This window comes from Hemiscyllium ocellatum, unplaced genomic scaffold, assembly GCF_020745735.1.
Source record: "Hemiscyllium ocellatum isolate sHemOce1 unplaced genomic scaffold, sHemOce1.pat.X.cur. scaffold_480_pat_ctg1, whole genome shotgun sequence".
In the NCBI taxonomy this organism is placed as follows: domain Eukaryota; kingdom Metazoa; phylum Chordata; class Chondrichthyes; order Orectolobiformes; family Hemiscylliidae; genus Hemiscyllium; species Hemiscyllium ocellatum.
The window spans coordinates 32,285-48,978 of record NW_026869078.1 but is presented as its reverse complement, the minus strand read 5'-3'; the positions used below and the strand labels follow the sequence as shown (position 1 = coordinate 48,978).

The 16,694-nt window shown below is 44.4% G+C and overlaps 1 long non-coding RNA gene across 1 annotated transcript; it reads left to right on the top strand.

Annotated features, from left to right (window-relative positions):
• The first annotated feature begins 850 nt into the window (after positions 1-850).
• On the top strand, positions 851-13,826 carry LOC132813813 (uncharacterized). Its single transcript, XR_009644176.1, has 3 exons — positions 851-960; positions 5,927-6,061; positions 13,356-13,826. It is a non-coding gene; the product is annotated as an uncharacterized LOC132813813 (long non-coding RNA).
• Positions 13,827-16,694: the final 2,868 nt, after the last annotated feature.

The window sequence follows — 16,694 nt, the reverse complement described above, 5'->3', positions numbered from 1 at the left end:
CGGGGCTATCGGGGTCTGTAGAACAATCAGAGGAAAGGGAAGCCCCATTGTTATTGATGAATTCCATGAACACAGCGTCACTGGGCGGTCCCGCAGGAATCTCCTCTCTCAGTCCCTGCTGTGATGTTTCACCCCAATCACAACCAGCAGCTCTCCTCCTCTCTCAGCTCCCCTTCTGTCCTTCCTGCAGCATCTGTCCCCTGGGGCATTGAGCTGCCTGTCCTGTCCCTCCCTCAGCTGTTGTTCTGTAATCCCTGTGATATCCCAGTCCCACCTTAGATTACTTCACTAAAGACAGGGATGCAACCGATGGATTTTTCTTAACCTCAGCAATTGTTTAATACTCACTTACATGTTTTTAATTACATCATTTTTGAAGCATTTATTTCACATTCAATCCACATTCAATCATTTGCAATGGTGGGATTTGGACTTGTGTCCAGAGAACACTTGCTGAGTTTCTGGATAAATCGTCACACAATAATGCCCCAAGGCCATCACTTCACCTGCTCACAGTTTGTATATCCCAGTGCAACATGAATTAAAACCCTTTCTTCCTGCACAATTGTTTGACCCGGCGCTCTGGTGTAGTGACTCAGTACCTCACCGTCTGGTATCCCTCACTGTGTGCGTCTAATTGCTGCTTCTGTCAGCGTCTCTCACTTTTGAAGCTACTCCAGATCATGAGCCAACAGAATTCTCCGCTCCAGAGAGATGAGGCAGCACAGGTCAGGAATGGAGACTGGGATTTTCCAGATCTCTGTGGGCTCAGTGCCATTCTATATGTGTCACCCTCAAAGCATTAGTCTAATTTCCCATTTTGCCTATTTCTGTGTCTTCTACAGGTACGCATGGAGTTCCTGACTCAATAGACTTGCCAACTGCTGGCTGGGACGATGGTTGGTCAGCCAGAGAGACACAGTCAGGGAGGTCGGAGTCTTCAATCAACCCTGCTGCCAGGTAAGATCATTCCAGTGCACAGAGCAGAAAGTAGTAAGAGGGATCCAAACATCAGCTAACAAAACAGGACAGAGAGAAAGTGCTGGAGGGGGAGCACAGTACAGACACAACCCAGGCTCAATCACCATATCTGCTGCAAGTTTTGTTGTAATGAGACAGCATCGGGAGTTCCCAGTTATCAGTCCAGGCCTGTGCTTTCTTGGGGAGCATCAGAACAACTGAGGGGAAAGCAGGCCTCCCATGAGAGGGTGGTAATGCAATCTGGGATCTTTCTGTTCCCTATTCCCTCTCCAACACTATCTATGGCTTGTATTGAGGACCAGTGTCTTCAATCATTCTAACTCCTATAACAGTTCCTATCTCTGTCATCTCCCCTCTCACCAATTATTTCACATATTTGAAACCTCCAGTCCAGATGACCATCCATATCACTGTAACTTGCTTCAATCTCTACAACGTGCCTTGTCTCAATAGTCTTCTCCTCCTCCAATAACTGCAGACGTAGGGTCTGTTTCTGAGCGGCATGATTCTTCGGCCAAGGTTTCCTAAATGAAATGAGTCACATTTGCCTGTGTTTGGCTCATATCCCTTCAAACCTTCTCCTCTCCATGTACCTGCCCAAGTATCTTTTCCATGTTGTAATTGTACTTGTTTTTACCATTTCCTCTGGCAGTCCGTTCCGTCTAAGCACCATCTTCTGTGGATAATGTTGCTCCTCAGCTCCCTCTTTAAATCCTTGCTCTCTCACCTCACGTTTATGCCTCTAGCTTTGGACTCACCTACCCTGGACTATTCACCGTACTTAGGCCCTACATTGTTTCATAAACCTTTATAATGGCACCCCGTGGCCTCCTCTGCCTGGGGGAAATATTGATGACAGTGTTACCAATATCTCCAACTCATGTACTCAATGCACTGACCAATGAAGACAAGTGTGCCAATTGCCGCTTTCAACACCCTGTCCCCCTGTGATGCCAGTCCAAGGAACAATGTAACTGCACCCCTTGGTCTCTCCCTTTTCTACAACACTCTCCAGGGCCCAACCATTAACTGTGTTAGTCCTCCCTGGTTTGTCTGAATAAATCCAATACCTGAATTAAATTCCATCTTTCATTCCTTGGCCCACTGGCCCAGTTGATTAACATCCCCTTCGATAACTATATCCCCTGCCCACTCTTCCACTAATCTTGGTATCCACAAACATACTAACAGGAACTGCTCTCTTTTCACTCAGATTGTTTATGTAAATGGTGCACAACAGTGGTCCCATCACCAATCCTTACAGCACACTGCTGGTCAGAGGCCCCAGTTTAAACAACAACCCTCTCCCACCATCCTCTGTCTCCCATTGTCATCCCATTTTGTATCCAGTTGGCAAGCTCTCCCTGATCCTTTGTTGTCTACCGTTACTAACCAATGGATCATGCTTCACCCTGAACAGGGGTTTGCTGAAGCCAGAAACAACGTCTGTTGCTCTGCCTTCGTCTATCTTTTTGGTCACATCTTGAGCAAACTCCGGTCAAGTTTGTGAGACATGTTATTCCACGCACAAAGCCATGCTGGCTGTCCGTAATAAGGCCTACCTCTCAGAACGACCTCCAACAACTGACCCACCCTGATGTCTCGCTCATCAGCCTGTAGCTCCCTGGCTTTCTCTTGCAGCCTTTCTTAATTAATGACACAACATTATAATCATAGTCAGAGAGTCATACCACACTGTTCGGTTAACACTAACCATACTCTAAAACTGATCTCATCCCACCTACCTGTTCCTGGATCATATTCCTTCATACCTTTCTTATTCCTGCCCTAATCCAAATGTCTTTTAAACATTGTAAACGTCCCCACATTCACCCCTTCCTTGGGAAGTTCATTCCACACACAACCCATCCTCTGTGTAACAATGTGCTCCTCATGTCTTTTTTTTATATGTCTCTCCTCTAAACTGAGAAATGTAATGCCTTGCCTTGAAACTCCCCTGTCCATGGGAAAGACAACTCCCATTAACTCGATCTATCCTCCTCATGATTTTATAAACATCTATGAGGTCATCTGTCAACATTCAGGTTTCAGTGAAAAATACCAACCTGTTCAGCCTTTCTTTATACTGAAGCCTTTCATACCCAGCCACATCCCAGTAAATCTCCTCCCAACCCTTTCCTGCTTAATAATATCCTTCCTATAACTGGTCGACCAGAACTGGACACAGTATTCCAGAAGAGGACTCACCAATGGCCTGTATAATCTCAATATGGCTTCCAACTCCTATATCCAAAGGACTGAGCAGTGAAGGCAAATGAGGCAAGCACCTTTTTTTAAACTATCCTGTCTCTCCATGTTGCAAATTTCAAAGAATTATGTACCTCAACCCCGGGGTCCCTCTGTTCTACAACACACTACCGAAGGTCCTACTATTAATTGTATAAGCCCTGCCCGTGTTTGTTGTACCAAATGCATTCCCTCACATTTATTCAGATTGAACTCCATCTACAGTTTTTCAGCCATTCACACATTTCATCAGGATCCCTTTGTAATCTCAGAAAACCACCTTCACTGTCCACAATGCCACCCTCCAGTCTATCAGCCTATCACATGCATCTCTCTATGGTACAAATATCTCTGCTAGGGGCCCTACAATGTCTTCACCAGCTTCCCACAATGTCCTGAGCTACATTTGATCAAGTCCTGGGGATTTATCTACCTTTGTGTTTTAAACCCTCCAGCACCTCCTCTTCGATAATGTGGACTCATTTCAAGACATTGAGTCATAGAGATATACAGCATGGAAACAGGCCCTTCAGACCAACTCCTGCATGACGTTTCTAGTCACATTTGCCACAAGTTTTGCCAATATCCCTCTAAATCTTTGCTAGTCATACACCCATCCACATACCTGCAAATCGCCTCCCCAGATCTACTTTAAAAATTCCTGTCCAATACTATCTTGCTCCATTGAATAACTTGAACTTGTGGGCCAGGCCTTTCCTTTTCCATCACTATTTTCAAACGAATACAATTGTGGTGACTTTCCAAAGGGCTCCCCCACTAACACCTCAGTCCCGTTCCCGACCTTGTTTCCCAAGGGGAGGTCAGCTTTAGTCCCATTCTCCAGTTGGGCCACTTACATAATGACTGGGAGTTTCAGGAACACACTTAACAAATTCCTTTCATCCAAATGCTTAACTTAGTAGGAATCCCAGTCCAGGTTTGGAACAGTTAGGATCCCCTATCATTACAACCCTAATATTCTAAGAGATATCTGAAATCTCCTGACATATTTGCTCCTTCATCTCCCATTGCCTATCGCTGTAGTCCGACCATAGAAAACTAATGGCCAATTTTTATTTCTCAGTTCCACTAATATCGTTTAACTGGGCGATCCTGCATGAATACTCCCTCTAGGTCCTGCTGGGATGTTTCCCCCAGTCAAAACCACCAGCTCTCCGCCTGTTTTGCCTCCTGTTCTATCCTTCCTGCAGCATCTGTCTCCGGAACATCGAGCTGCTGGGCCTGTCGCTCCCTCAGCTGTGTTTCTGTAATACCTATGGTATCCCAATCCCATGTTCCCATCCATGCTCTGGGTTTATCTGCCTTATCTGTCTGGCCCTTTGCATTGAAATAACTGCAGTTTAATCCACCCGTTTTCCCTCATTGTCTGCTATGTTCGTGCCTGCCTTGTCTATTTATATTGCTCTCTACAACATCTGTACCAGCCTCAAATTTCCTTCTGGCCTTACGACTGTTTGGAGTCACACAGCCCTGCCAGACAAGTTTAAATCCTCTCGAGCAGCTCCAGCAACGTTCCCCACCAGGATATGGGTCCCCCTCCTGCTCCCAGTTCAGGTGCCTTCCCAGCCCTGTCTACCTGTGCTGACACCTTCAGACATCCAGGGACTTGCCCACCAAGGTCCCTGTGTCCCTCAGTACTCCAGGAGGACCGACCATTCATGATGGATATCATTCATTTATTAGACTTCCCACAGTGCATTCCCTCACAGTGATCAGAAGTAAACTCTGTCTGCCATTACTCTGCTCAGTTTATCATCTGATGGACATTAGACTGCAGCCTGAGTCCATCCCCCTCACCATGGACAACACCCTCACCTTTCATGTTATCTACAAACCTACTAATGTTACCTTCTGCTTTCCCATCCGAGTGATTAATGTCCATAATGTCCAGCAATGGCTCCTGCACAGATCCCTGTGGTACACCCGCTGGGCAAAGGCTTTCAATCACAAAACCAACCCTCCACCAATTGTGGAGCCACTTTACCAACTGACCTTGGATCCCATGGGATCTTCCCTTTTGGACCAGCCTTCCGTGTGGGACCTTGTCAAAGACCTTAATGAACTCCATGTAACCCACATCATCTGGACTGCCCTCATCAATATCAGAGTATCACTGTACAAAGTCTAATCTAAGGGATTATGATTTTTGTACATCAGCAATGGTTTCATATTTGTTTATGGATTGTTAATTGCTATTTTTAAAATTATTGATTTTAAATTCCACCATATCTTATGATTGGATTCAAACCTGCCTCCCCTGAGCACTAACTGAGGTTTTGGACAAATGCCCTAACAATAATGTTACTGGGTCATCACTTCACCTGCTCACTGGTTGTTCATCCCTGAGCACTGATACATGAAGCTAAACCCATTCTTCCAACATGATTGTGTGATCCTGAAGTCTTCCAGCACTCCGGTGATATCACTCAGTCTCTCTCCATGTGGTATCCCTCACTGTGTGGGTCTAATTGCTGCCTCTGTCAGTGTCTCTCTCTCTTGCAGCTACTCCAGATCCTGGGCCAACAGAATTCTCCACTCCAGAGAGACGCAACAGCACAGGCCAGGGATGGAGCTTGGGATTTTCCAGATATCTGTGGGGTTCATTTCCATTCTCCTTGTGTAACCCTCACCGCATCAGTCTAATTTTCCATTCTGTCTATTTCTCTGTCTCCTGTAGGTACTCAGGAAGTTCCTGACTCAATAGACTTCCCAACTGCTGTGTGTCTCATCCATCACCTTATTAAAGGTGGTTGGTCAGCCAGAGAGACAAAGGGCAGGGAGATCTGGAGCCTTCAATAAATCCTGCAGTGAGGTAAGATCACTCACAGTGCACAGAGCAGGGAGCAATGGGAGGGCTGCAAACATCGGCTAACAATACATGATATAGATACAGTGCTTGATGGGGAGCACAGTATAGACACACCCCATGCTCAATCATCACATCTACTTTAACTTAAGTTGCACTGAGACAGCATCGGGAGTTCAGAGTTATCAGTCCAGGCCTGTGCTGTCTTAGTGAGCATCAGGACAACAGAGGGGAAAGCAGGCCTCCCACGAGAGGGTGTGAATGCTGCCTGGGATCTTTCTGTTCTGTGTTCTCCCTCCAACACTGTATTAAGACTCACTACTCTGCAACACTGTATCTGTGCATGGCTTGTGCACCAGTGTCTTCAGTCATTTTTAACTCCTATAACAGTAGTTGTCCCTGTAACCTCCTCCCTTCCCGATAGTCCCTCCACATATTTGAGATGTACTGCATTCCAGACTACCATCCCTATCTCTGTAACTTGCTTCAGTGTCTACAACATGCCTTATTTTGGTACACTAATCCTCTTTACCTGGATACAGAGTGATACAGCACGGAAACAGAACCTGTGGTCCTACTCCTCAATGCTGCCCATGTTACCTCAACTGAATGAGTCTCATTTGCCTGCTTTTGGCCCTTATCTCTTCAAACCTTCTCCTCTCAATGTACCTCCCAAATATCTGTTCCATGCTGTAATTGTTCTTGTTTCTCCCATGTGCCTGAGGCAGTCTGTTCCATCTATGCACCATCCTCTGTGGATAATGTTCCCCGTCAGCTCCCCCTTCAAATCCTTGCTCTCTCACGTCCCGTTTATATCCTCGAGTTTTGGACTCACCTACCCTTGGCTATTCACCATTCTTAGGGCCACCCCGAGGATTCATCTGTCAATGACGGCAAATTTGCCAAATGTCGCTTTTCCCACCCTGTCCATCCGGTATGCCACTTCTGAAGAACAATGAAACTTGCACCCCCTGGTCTCTCTCGCTCGCTCTCTCTCTCTCTCGCTCTCTCTCTCTCTCTCTCTCTCTCTCTCTTCTCTCTATTCGACAACCCTGGCCAGAGCCCTTCCATTAACTGTATTAGTCCTCTATGGTTTGTCTTAACAAAATCCAACACCTGAATTAAACTCCATCTTTCATTGCCTGGTCCACTGACCCAGTTGGTCAAGATCCCCTTTGATAACCGTATTTACTGCCCACTACACCATTAATTTGATCATCAACAAACTTACGCACAATCACTTCTATATTTTCAACCAAATCATTTATGTAGATGATGCACATTAGTGGACCCAGCCCTGATCCTTTCTTCAATAATGGAATAAAACCATACTCTTGTCATAGAGCCATACAGCATGGAAACTGACCCTTCAGCTGATACCCACCATCATCTAAAACTCAACTCTTCCCAGCTGCCTGTTGCTGGCCCATAGCACTCCAACCCTTCCTTATTCACCTGTTTATCCAAATATCTTTAAAGTGTTGTAATTGTACCCACATCAACCCCTTTCTCAGGAAGTTCATTCCACACTCAAACCACCCTCGGTGTAGCAAATTGCCCCATATCTTTTTTTTGAACATCTCTCTCCTCTAACCTTAAAAATGTGGCCCCTCCTCTTGAGACTCTCCCATCCTGCGGAAAAGGCAGCTACCATTAAATGGATCTATATACCTCATTTTTTTCATAAACCTTTATAGTATCATGTCTCAACCTCCAGGCTCCAGTGAAAAAAGACTCAGCCTATCCAGCCATTTTTCAGAACCCAAGCCTTCCATACCCAGCAATATCCTGGTAAATCTCTTCTGAATCCCCTGCAGCTTAATAATATCCTCCCTATAACTGGGCAACCAGAACTGCACAGAGTATTGCAGAACAGGCCTCGCAAATGTCTGTGCAATCTCAATGCCGCTCATACCGCTCATGTTCATATAAGCCTCTGTAAGGTCATCCCTAAGTCTCCGATTCTCCAGTGACAGTAACCCCAGCTTATTCAGCAACAACCCGGGCAATATCTTGTAAAGCTTTTCTAAGCCCTTTCTAGTTTCACAACACCCTTCCTGTAGCAGGGAGACTGAAATTGCAGAGGACTCCGAATGTGGTCTCATGTATTACTCTTGTTCCCTGAGTTCCCCAGTCTTTGTCCTCAGTAAGTTCTGGAGTGAAAAAATTGTTTAGGATCTTAGCAAATATCCTGCAGTCCCACACATCGATGGCCTCATTGATCTTTAATGGATACTATTTTGTCCTGAGTTCCTTATGCACTCCTAATATACTGATACAATCACTTTTGGATTCCCCTTTCCTTCTCTGCTGAGGCTATTTCATTGAGCCTTTCTCCATTCCTGTTTTCGACTCAAAGTGTATTCCTACAGCCCCTGTATATCCTCAGGGATTCCCTTGATCCAGCTGGCTATACCTGACATGTGTCCCCTTTTCCTTGACCAGACCCTCAATAGACAGCCAGTGTTTCCGAATGCTGTCAGCATTGAGCTGCACACACACAGGAAAATGCTGGCGCTAGTCGATCAGTTTATCTCACTTTAAAGATATTCTCACTTGCCAAACTTCCCTTTCCCTGTAAATAATTCCCTTCCCCAATCACATTTTGAAAGTTCCTGGCTAATACGATCAAGATTGGTCAGGCTCCATTTTATAACTTGCACTTGTGGACCAGGCCTGTCCTTTCCCAAAGCTGTTTTCAAACTACTAGAACTGTGGTCACTTTGGCAAAATGCTTTCCCACTCACATCTCAGTCCCCTTCCCTACCATGATTCCCAAGGGGAGGTCAGGTTTTACCCCTTTCTCTTTTCAGGCCATTTACATATTGATTGGGAGATCCTGGAACACAATTACCAAATGCCTCCCCTTGCAAACACTGAACACTGGCAGTCCCAGTCTTGGTTTGGAAAGTTCAAAAACCCTACCATAACAGCCCCATTATTATGGTTGATATTTAAGATGTCCCGATACATTTGTTCATCAGTCTGCCATGGATTATTCGGGGTCAGCAGTCAGATCGTATCAACGTGATGACCCATTCTTATTTCTCAGTTCCACTAACATAGCTTCACTGGGCGATCCCACAGGAATATCCTCTCTAAGTCCTGCTGGGATGATTCATGCAATCAAAACCCACCACCACACGTCCTCTCCTGCCTCCCCTTCCTGGAGCATCTCTACCTTGAAACAATGAACTGCCAGTCCTGCCCCTCCCTCAGCTGTGTTTCTGTAATAACTATAATATCCCAGTCCCATGTTCCAATCCATGCCTTGAGTTCATCTTCCTTAGCTGTCAGGCCCCTTGTATTGAAATAAATGCAGTTGAATCATCAGTTTTCCCCCATTGCCTGCTATGTTCTTGCCTGGCTTATCTGCTGAAATTGCTGTCTTTAACACGTGTACCAGTCTCAATCTTCTTTCTGGCCTTACGTTTATTTAAGGTCCAACACCCTGCCAGACTAGGTTATGTCCTCTCAAGCATCTCTAGCAATTCACCCCAGCAGGATGTGGGTCCCTCTCCCGCTCCCAGTTGAGGTGCCTTTCCCACCCTGTAAACCTGTGCTGACACCTTCAGGGATCTATGAACTTGTCCACCAAGGTCACTGTATTCCTCAGTACTCCGCAAAGTCCTACCATTCATTATGTCTGTCCTTCGCTTATCGTACCTCCCACAGAGTATCACCTCACTTCAATCAGAACTGAACTCTGCTTAGATTTTCATCTGATCGACATCGAACAGCAGACGGAGACCATCCCCCTCACTGTGGATAACACCCTCACCTTTCATATCATCTGCAAACCTACTAATGATACCTTCTGCTTTCACATCCGAGTCATTAATGGTCAATGGTTCCTGCACAGATCCCTGTGTACACCCGTTGGTGAAAGTATTCTACCCACCAGTTTTGCATCCAATTTGCCAACCTGCCTTGGAACCCAGTCCTTTTGGACCAACCTTACATTTTGCATCTTATCAAAGGACTTATTCAAGTCCGTGTAACCCACATCATCTGCACTGCCTTCATCAATATACTTCAGCACCATTTCAAAAACCTGAACTGAATTCCTCAGACAGTACCTTCCTCTGCCAAATCTGTGATGACTAAACCAAGTTGATCCTTATCTTTGCAAGTGTGGATTCATCCTCATAATTCATTCCAATAATTTCCCTCCCCCTGCTGTCAGACTATCTGCTCTGTAATTACCTGGCCTATCCCTGCTGTCCTTTTTGAACAAAGGAACCACATTTGCGATCCGCCAAGTCATTCAACACTTCACCTGAGTCCAGCAAAGTATATATATCCACCAACAATCTCTGGGTAATTAGCATGGGGTCAAAGAATGCTGGTCCAGGCAGTAACACCCACATCCCATGAATGAATAAATAAAAATAAATATGTCCCTCCCTACCTCTGCAAACCCCTCCAGCTGCAGTAATTCGTACTGGCTTTGTAACACCGTTCAGGCCCTGACCACTCTCTGTAACTCTCTCACTACCTCCAGCATCTTCATCTCTCCCTGTTCCTAACGTATCAATAAACCTTGACAATGTTTCCTCTTCCCATTGCCCTCCTCCTGCTAGCAGACCCATTGCAATCCCTTTAAAACTTACTCTAAAACTCTCACTTGAGGATTTTAAGTATTTTGTGGTGATCTTCTCAGCTTCCTAATCTAATATGATCCATTTTGTCCTGAGTGAGGGACCGGTGGGGATTTCTTGCTGAGTTTTTGTCTGTTTCAATGGAATGTCCTTTTGTTGAGTGTTTTACACTGTTCATTCAAATGTTTTCCACAGTTCATTTCCAGACACACATATTTCAGTCTGTGTAGCCTATTTACCTTGGTCAGTTTTCCTCTCAAACCCATGTAATTGGCTATTTTTGTTTCTATTTGTAGCTTGTCCTTTCTGTGATTTACTTGAAAACTTTATTTTTCTTTAAACTGCACTTTATCACAATTTTCCTGAGGATCTCTCCAGAATGACATAACTCATTCACTAAGTTTTCTCACACAACAGTCGCTCTGAGACAGTTACGTCCCTCGCCGGTTGCACAATGTGTTATTCTAAGAAATACTGAAAAAAATTCTCTGAACTCCTCTTCCAATATCACTGTTGTCCGTGTGACTGTCCCAGACTTTGCGAATATTGAAATTTCAATAAATGTTCACCATTCCTTTATTAAAAATTCCAATGAGTTCCTGTGTAATGCAGTGATTAGCAAGGGAATGCTGTTCAGTGGTCTAAAACTGTTCTGCTGCTTGTGTCCTTGGCAAGGAGTAGCCAGAGGTTACATTCAGACTGACTCTACTTCATGATCTGAGACCAAATGCTTTCTCTGTAATGCCCGTCTTACCCATTATTGTTAGTGTTACCCATTTTGCCTGAGTTTGCACAATGTTGCGAAACATTGAATATTTATGTCCACCTTTTGTTCGCCCTGTACCACATCTCTCTGGTGTCAAAATCTCTTTTATCTCTGTGCCACAAATCCATCTACCTTGTTGCAGAGACTTTGTCCATTAATAAAAAACATAATTTACTCTTTCCCACAATTTCCTGTCACAAATGGTTTTGCTGATCTACAGTTTTAGTTAAAATTTGGCCCATCCTGTTCCTTCATTCTGCTTTACAATATAATAACAACCCCAATATAGAATTTAAAAACAAACTACTAATCGATTCTCCAAATTAACAAACCATAAAATAGGATATCCTACATTACTAAGACTAAACAAAAGGAGAAAAGAAAATAAATAAGTAAATAAATAACTAGATACATATGTTTTAAAAATTATATTAAGTCATAACAGAACCCGTATTGATGCAGGATTCCACCTCCCAGGAACCCCCGATCCAGCCAGAACCATCCCCATGGCTAAGCAAAGGCCCTGAACAATATGGCTGATATATCTGTGTCAATGTAGTTCAAAAAGGTGTGCAATGTTCTACAAAATAATTCCGTATTTTGGTTCACCATATTTGTAAGGAAGTCAAGGGGGATATATTCCATGACAAGCCTCTGCCAATTTGGAAGTCCACGGGGACCTTATGATATCCAATTCACTAAAATATATTTGCCCGGACAAAAGAAAAGGATAATCAATAATTTCCTCCCGTATACATCCGAAGAAAGGAAATTTGGGGGGCCCAGAAGTAGAGGCGCTGGATCCCACCCAATCTCAGTACCCATAATCTTTGCCAAGGCATTCACTACTCTGACTGAATACATGCGGATCTTACAGCATGTCCTCAGACTATGCGTGAGAGCACTAACTTCTATTTTGCATGTAGGACACATTAGAGATGTTCCTGCCTTGAACTTTGCAAGTCACTCAGGTGCCATTTGAGCCCAATGAAGTAACTTCAATTGGATAGCCTGAGATTTGTTACAGATAGACATCTCCCTGGCGTTTTCCCAGATGTCCTCTCACATCTCTAAGGAGATTTCCATCCCAAATTCTTGACTCTAGGTTTTATATAACGGTTCCATGTCTTTTGATACCTTATTAAATGGTTTGTGGTAGAGAGTACTGGCTACGGGCGGACCCACCGGCCGAAGCACCGTCCTTTCCCTATCCGATTTATGTGGATTAATTCTCAATGTGGTCTTCTTTTGTATAAAGTCTCCTATTCGAAAATATTGAAAAAGATCTTTACTAGGCAGCCCAAATTTCTGACGAAGCTGTTTGAAGGGCATTATGACATCCCCATTGAACAGGTCTCCCAAACAGGAGATTCCTCTGGACTCCCAGGTTCTGAATACAGCATCAGTCAGCCATGGCTGGAATCCCAGCAGTCCCACTATAGGGGTATGGTGGTGGGGCTTTGATTGTATTTAATACAGTAGGATTTTTACAATGATCCGTAATAACTCTCACCTTGTCCATAAATAGTAGATTGATCAGGGAATATTTTGCCAGGGAGGCCTCATTATCTAACCAGATTTATTGTGGGTCACAAGAAACCCAATCAGCTATGTTGGATAATAGAGAGCTCAATTGGTACCTTCTGAAATCTGGGAAATCCAGCCCACTCCTTACTTATGAAAGCTGTAGCTTTTCTGATGTATTAAGGGGCCGTCTATGACTCCAAATAAAGGAGCCGAGCCAACCATAAAGCTTACGCAGCGCCTATCTCGGCAGCATCAAGGGGAGCATTTTCATACTGTATAAAAGGCGAGGTAGGATAATCATGTTGAACAAAGCTATTCTACCTAGCCAGGATATCGGGAGAACCTCCCAGAGTTGAAGGCCCTATCATAATTTCTCCAATAAATGTTTATTATTGACTTTATATAGCTGATGAAATGCTGGAGTATTGAAAATACCTAAGTAAAGAAAAACTCCAGTGACCACCGAAATGCAACACGGGATTCATCCGGAAAATTGGATATACTAGCAAGAACTCCCAGCGGCATGGCCTCTGATTTCACAAATTGATTTTATAACCTGAGGACATACCAAATAATTTAATCACTTGAATTAAGCGGGGCACAGATGTCAATGGATCATTTAAGAAAAGGAGGACATCAACTGCATAGAGAGTAATTTTGTGCTGACCTGATCCAACCTTCGGAGCCTTTATATTAAGGTCAGCTCATACAGATTCCACCAACGGCTCAATCACTAGCGAAAATAATAATGGTGAGAGAGGGCATTCCTGACGACAATCTCTGCCAACGCGAAAGCTATGTGAACTTTAACTGTTGGTGATCACCGTTGCTTTAGGATCATTATATAATACTGTAACCTATTAAGTAAAGACCTCTCAACACCAAACCGTTCCAGCGTATAAACGAGATATGGCCATTCTACCTGAGCGAATGCCTTCTCTGTCTCTAGGGAGACAACTAATCCCGGTATTGCACCCTGCTGGCAGGTTTGTACCATATTTAAGACTCTTCTAATGTTCTTCGTTGATTTGCGACCCTTTATAAACCCCATCTGGCCTTCTTCAATAATGAATGGCAAAACCCTCTCCCGTCTTAATGACAACACTTTTGAGAGATTTTTAAAATCCACATTCAACAAGGATATAGGTCGATATGAAGAGCAGTCATCTGGGGCCTTTTCCTTGTTCAGAATGAGAAAATATTTGCTTCTCTCAGAGAAGACAAGAGGCAGCCCTGATTATCTGAATAATTATATATATTTATAAGTGGCCCGACTAATTCCCCAATCAATTCTTTATGGAACTCAGCCTGGAATCCATCTGGTCTGGGCGCTTTGTCACTCTGAGCTGCCTCACTGTCTCCTGTATTTCCTGGGTTGCTAGGTGGGCATTCAAGAACAACACCTTCTACCAGGTTAGGCCCGGGAGGGCAAGATTTTTTTTTAAATAATGACTCTATCTTCCTTGTTCTATCCTCACAGTCCTGTGACCTATACAATTCGAAATATAACTTTCTAAAGGCTGCATTGATCTTTTTACCATCACAAGTCAGGGTACCACCACTCTTTCTAAAGATGTAATGGCTTGGGGAGCCTTTTACTCTCTCGCAAGGTATGCTAGCTACCTGCCAGAGCTGAAAATGTGTTGCTGGAAAAAGGCAGCGGGTCAGGCAGCATCCAAGGAACAGGAGATTCGACGTTTCGGGCATAAGCCCTTCTTCAGGAATAACCTGCCAGGCTTGTCACCATATTCAAATAATCTCTGCTTCGCGAGTAATAGCTTTTTGAGTAAGTGTGGTATTCAAAGTTTCCCAAAGGGCTGTGATCCGCTGTAGTTTAGTTTTGGAGGGTTTATCCAAATACACTGTCTCAGCCACCTTCAGGCGAACCTCGAGCACACCCTGTTGTTCTCCCTTTTGTCTTTTCCGGGGCACAGAATATGAGATAACCAAGCCTCACACACAGGGCTTACCAGTCTCCCACATCACCGAAGAGTTACTGGCCGTGTTGGAGTTGATATCCCAAAAGGTTTTAAATTCCTGTGAGAAATATTTTATGAACTTACTATCCTTCAATAGGAAACGTCCATACGCCAACGTCGGGAAGATATCTCATTATCACTAGTCTTAACCTCCATATATACTGTGGCATGGTCGGAAATAGTTATATTACCACTTTACAAAGCAATATTGACTTCAAAAGTGTCGAGGGGACAGATGCATATCGATTCAGGTATGGCACTTGTGTGGATTAGAATAAAAATCGAAGTCTTTACCGTCAGGGTGAAGGCACCTCCACACATCTACTAGCCCCAACTCCCTACTCAGATCCACCAACTGCCTAGAGCTCAAAGATACGCCCGCAGAGATATTAGGTATTCTGCCCACCGCTGGGTTGATGATACAATTACAATCTCCCCCTATAATTGTGTGGTGCACCCCGAGACCCATCAACTTGGAGAACGCTTCCATCACAAATTTAAAAGAGTGCGCCGGGGGGCAATAGATAATCAAAATCCCATATTCTTCTCCATATATTAGGGTTTTAATCATTATATACCATCCAGACTCATCTTTTATTGGCTTAGCATTTGGAAGGGAAGATTCGTCTGAATAAGAATGGCTACTCATCTACTTTTTGAGCTCAAAGATGAAAAGAACACCTGGCCAAATCCACCCTATTTCAGCCTCGAATGCTTCTTATCAAGTAAATGCGTCTCTGTAGAAATGCTGCATCCACCCTTTCTTTTTTAAGACTTGATAATATCTTTTTCCTTTTGATTGGTGAGTGGCTCTCCTTGACATTCCCGGTGCACCACCTAAATGAATGGCTAGCCATGATCGTCCAAGCAAGCCCGAGACCCCGCAGGAAGACTAACCCCACCCAAAAGACATTGACGAAAAACCAAAAACGATTCACACGTAAACACTCTTTAAGCAGCGAAATTTTAAAAAACTGAGAACTACTCCTAAAAACAAATGGCACAAAACATATTTAAAAGGATACTGTCCCCCTTGTTCACAAGGGGCACTACTAGCTTCCAGTAATCCCACCATAACATTCCCCAGCCAGAACCATGCCCTCGGCCCAGGCATTACAAAGTAGAGTAAATAAATTCCAATACCTTACAAGACAGAGGTTATAAGGATGGGAGCTAACCCACCTCTCCACCACCACACCATCTTCGCCTCATCAAATGCCTTCCTCTTTCAGACCACATTATCCTGGAGCCCTTGTATATCATGGCATGGGGATCCTTCCCCAACACTGGAGGTCTCGAGCAGCATCTGTTTTTCCCTGTAATGTTGAAGTTGAACTAGGACTGGGCGGGGGCGATGGTCCGACCCGGGCCGGCGCACAGTAACCCGGTGGTCCTGTTCAACCCACACCCGGCCCAGCTCTGACTCCAGTTTCAGCATCTGTGGGAGCCATTGCTTCAGGAAAGCAAAACGCCGGGCTTCCTCCTCCCATTCGGGAAGGCCCAGTAATCGAATATTTTTCCGATGACCTCGACTTTCGAGTTCGTCAATCTGTTCCTCTAAGGTCGGGACTCGATGTTCCAGAGCCCAGACCTGACCCATGGATAACTCAGCAGTGTTCTCGGAGGCCGTGGTCCATTGCTCTGCATCTCAGACACTCTGCCCGAGTTTCTCGATCTCTCCGTCATGTTTCTGCAGCATGACCGAGACTGACTCCCACCTGGACTGAGTCTCTTCAATGGACTCATCAATCTTTTCTAGGAGTTTA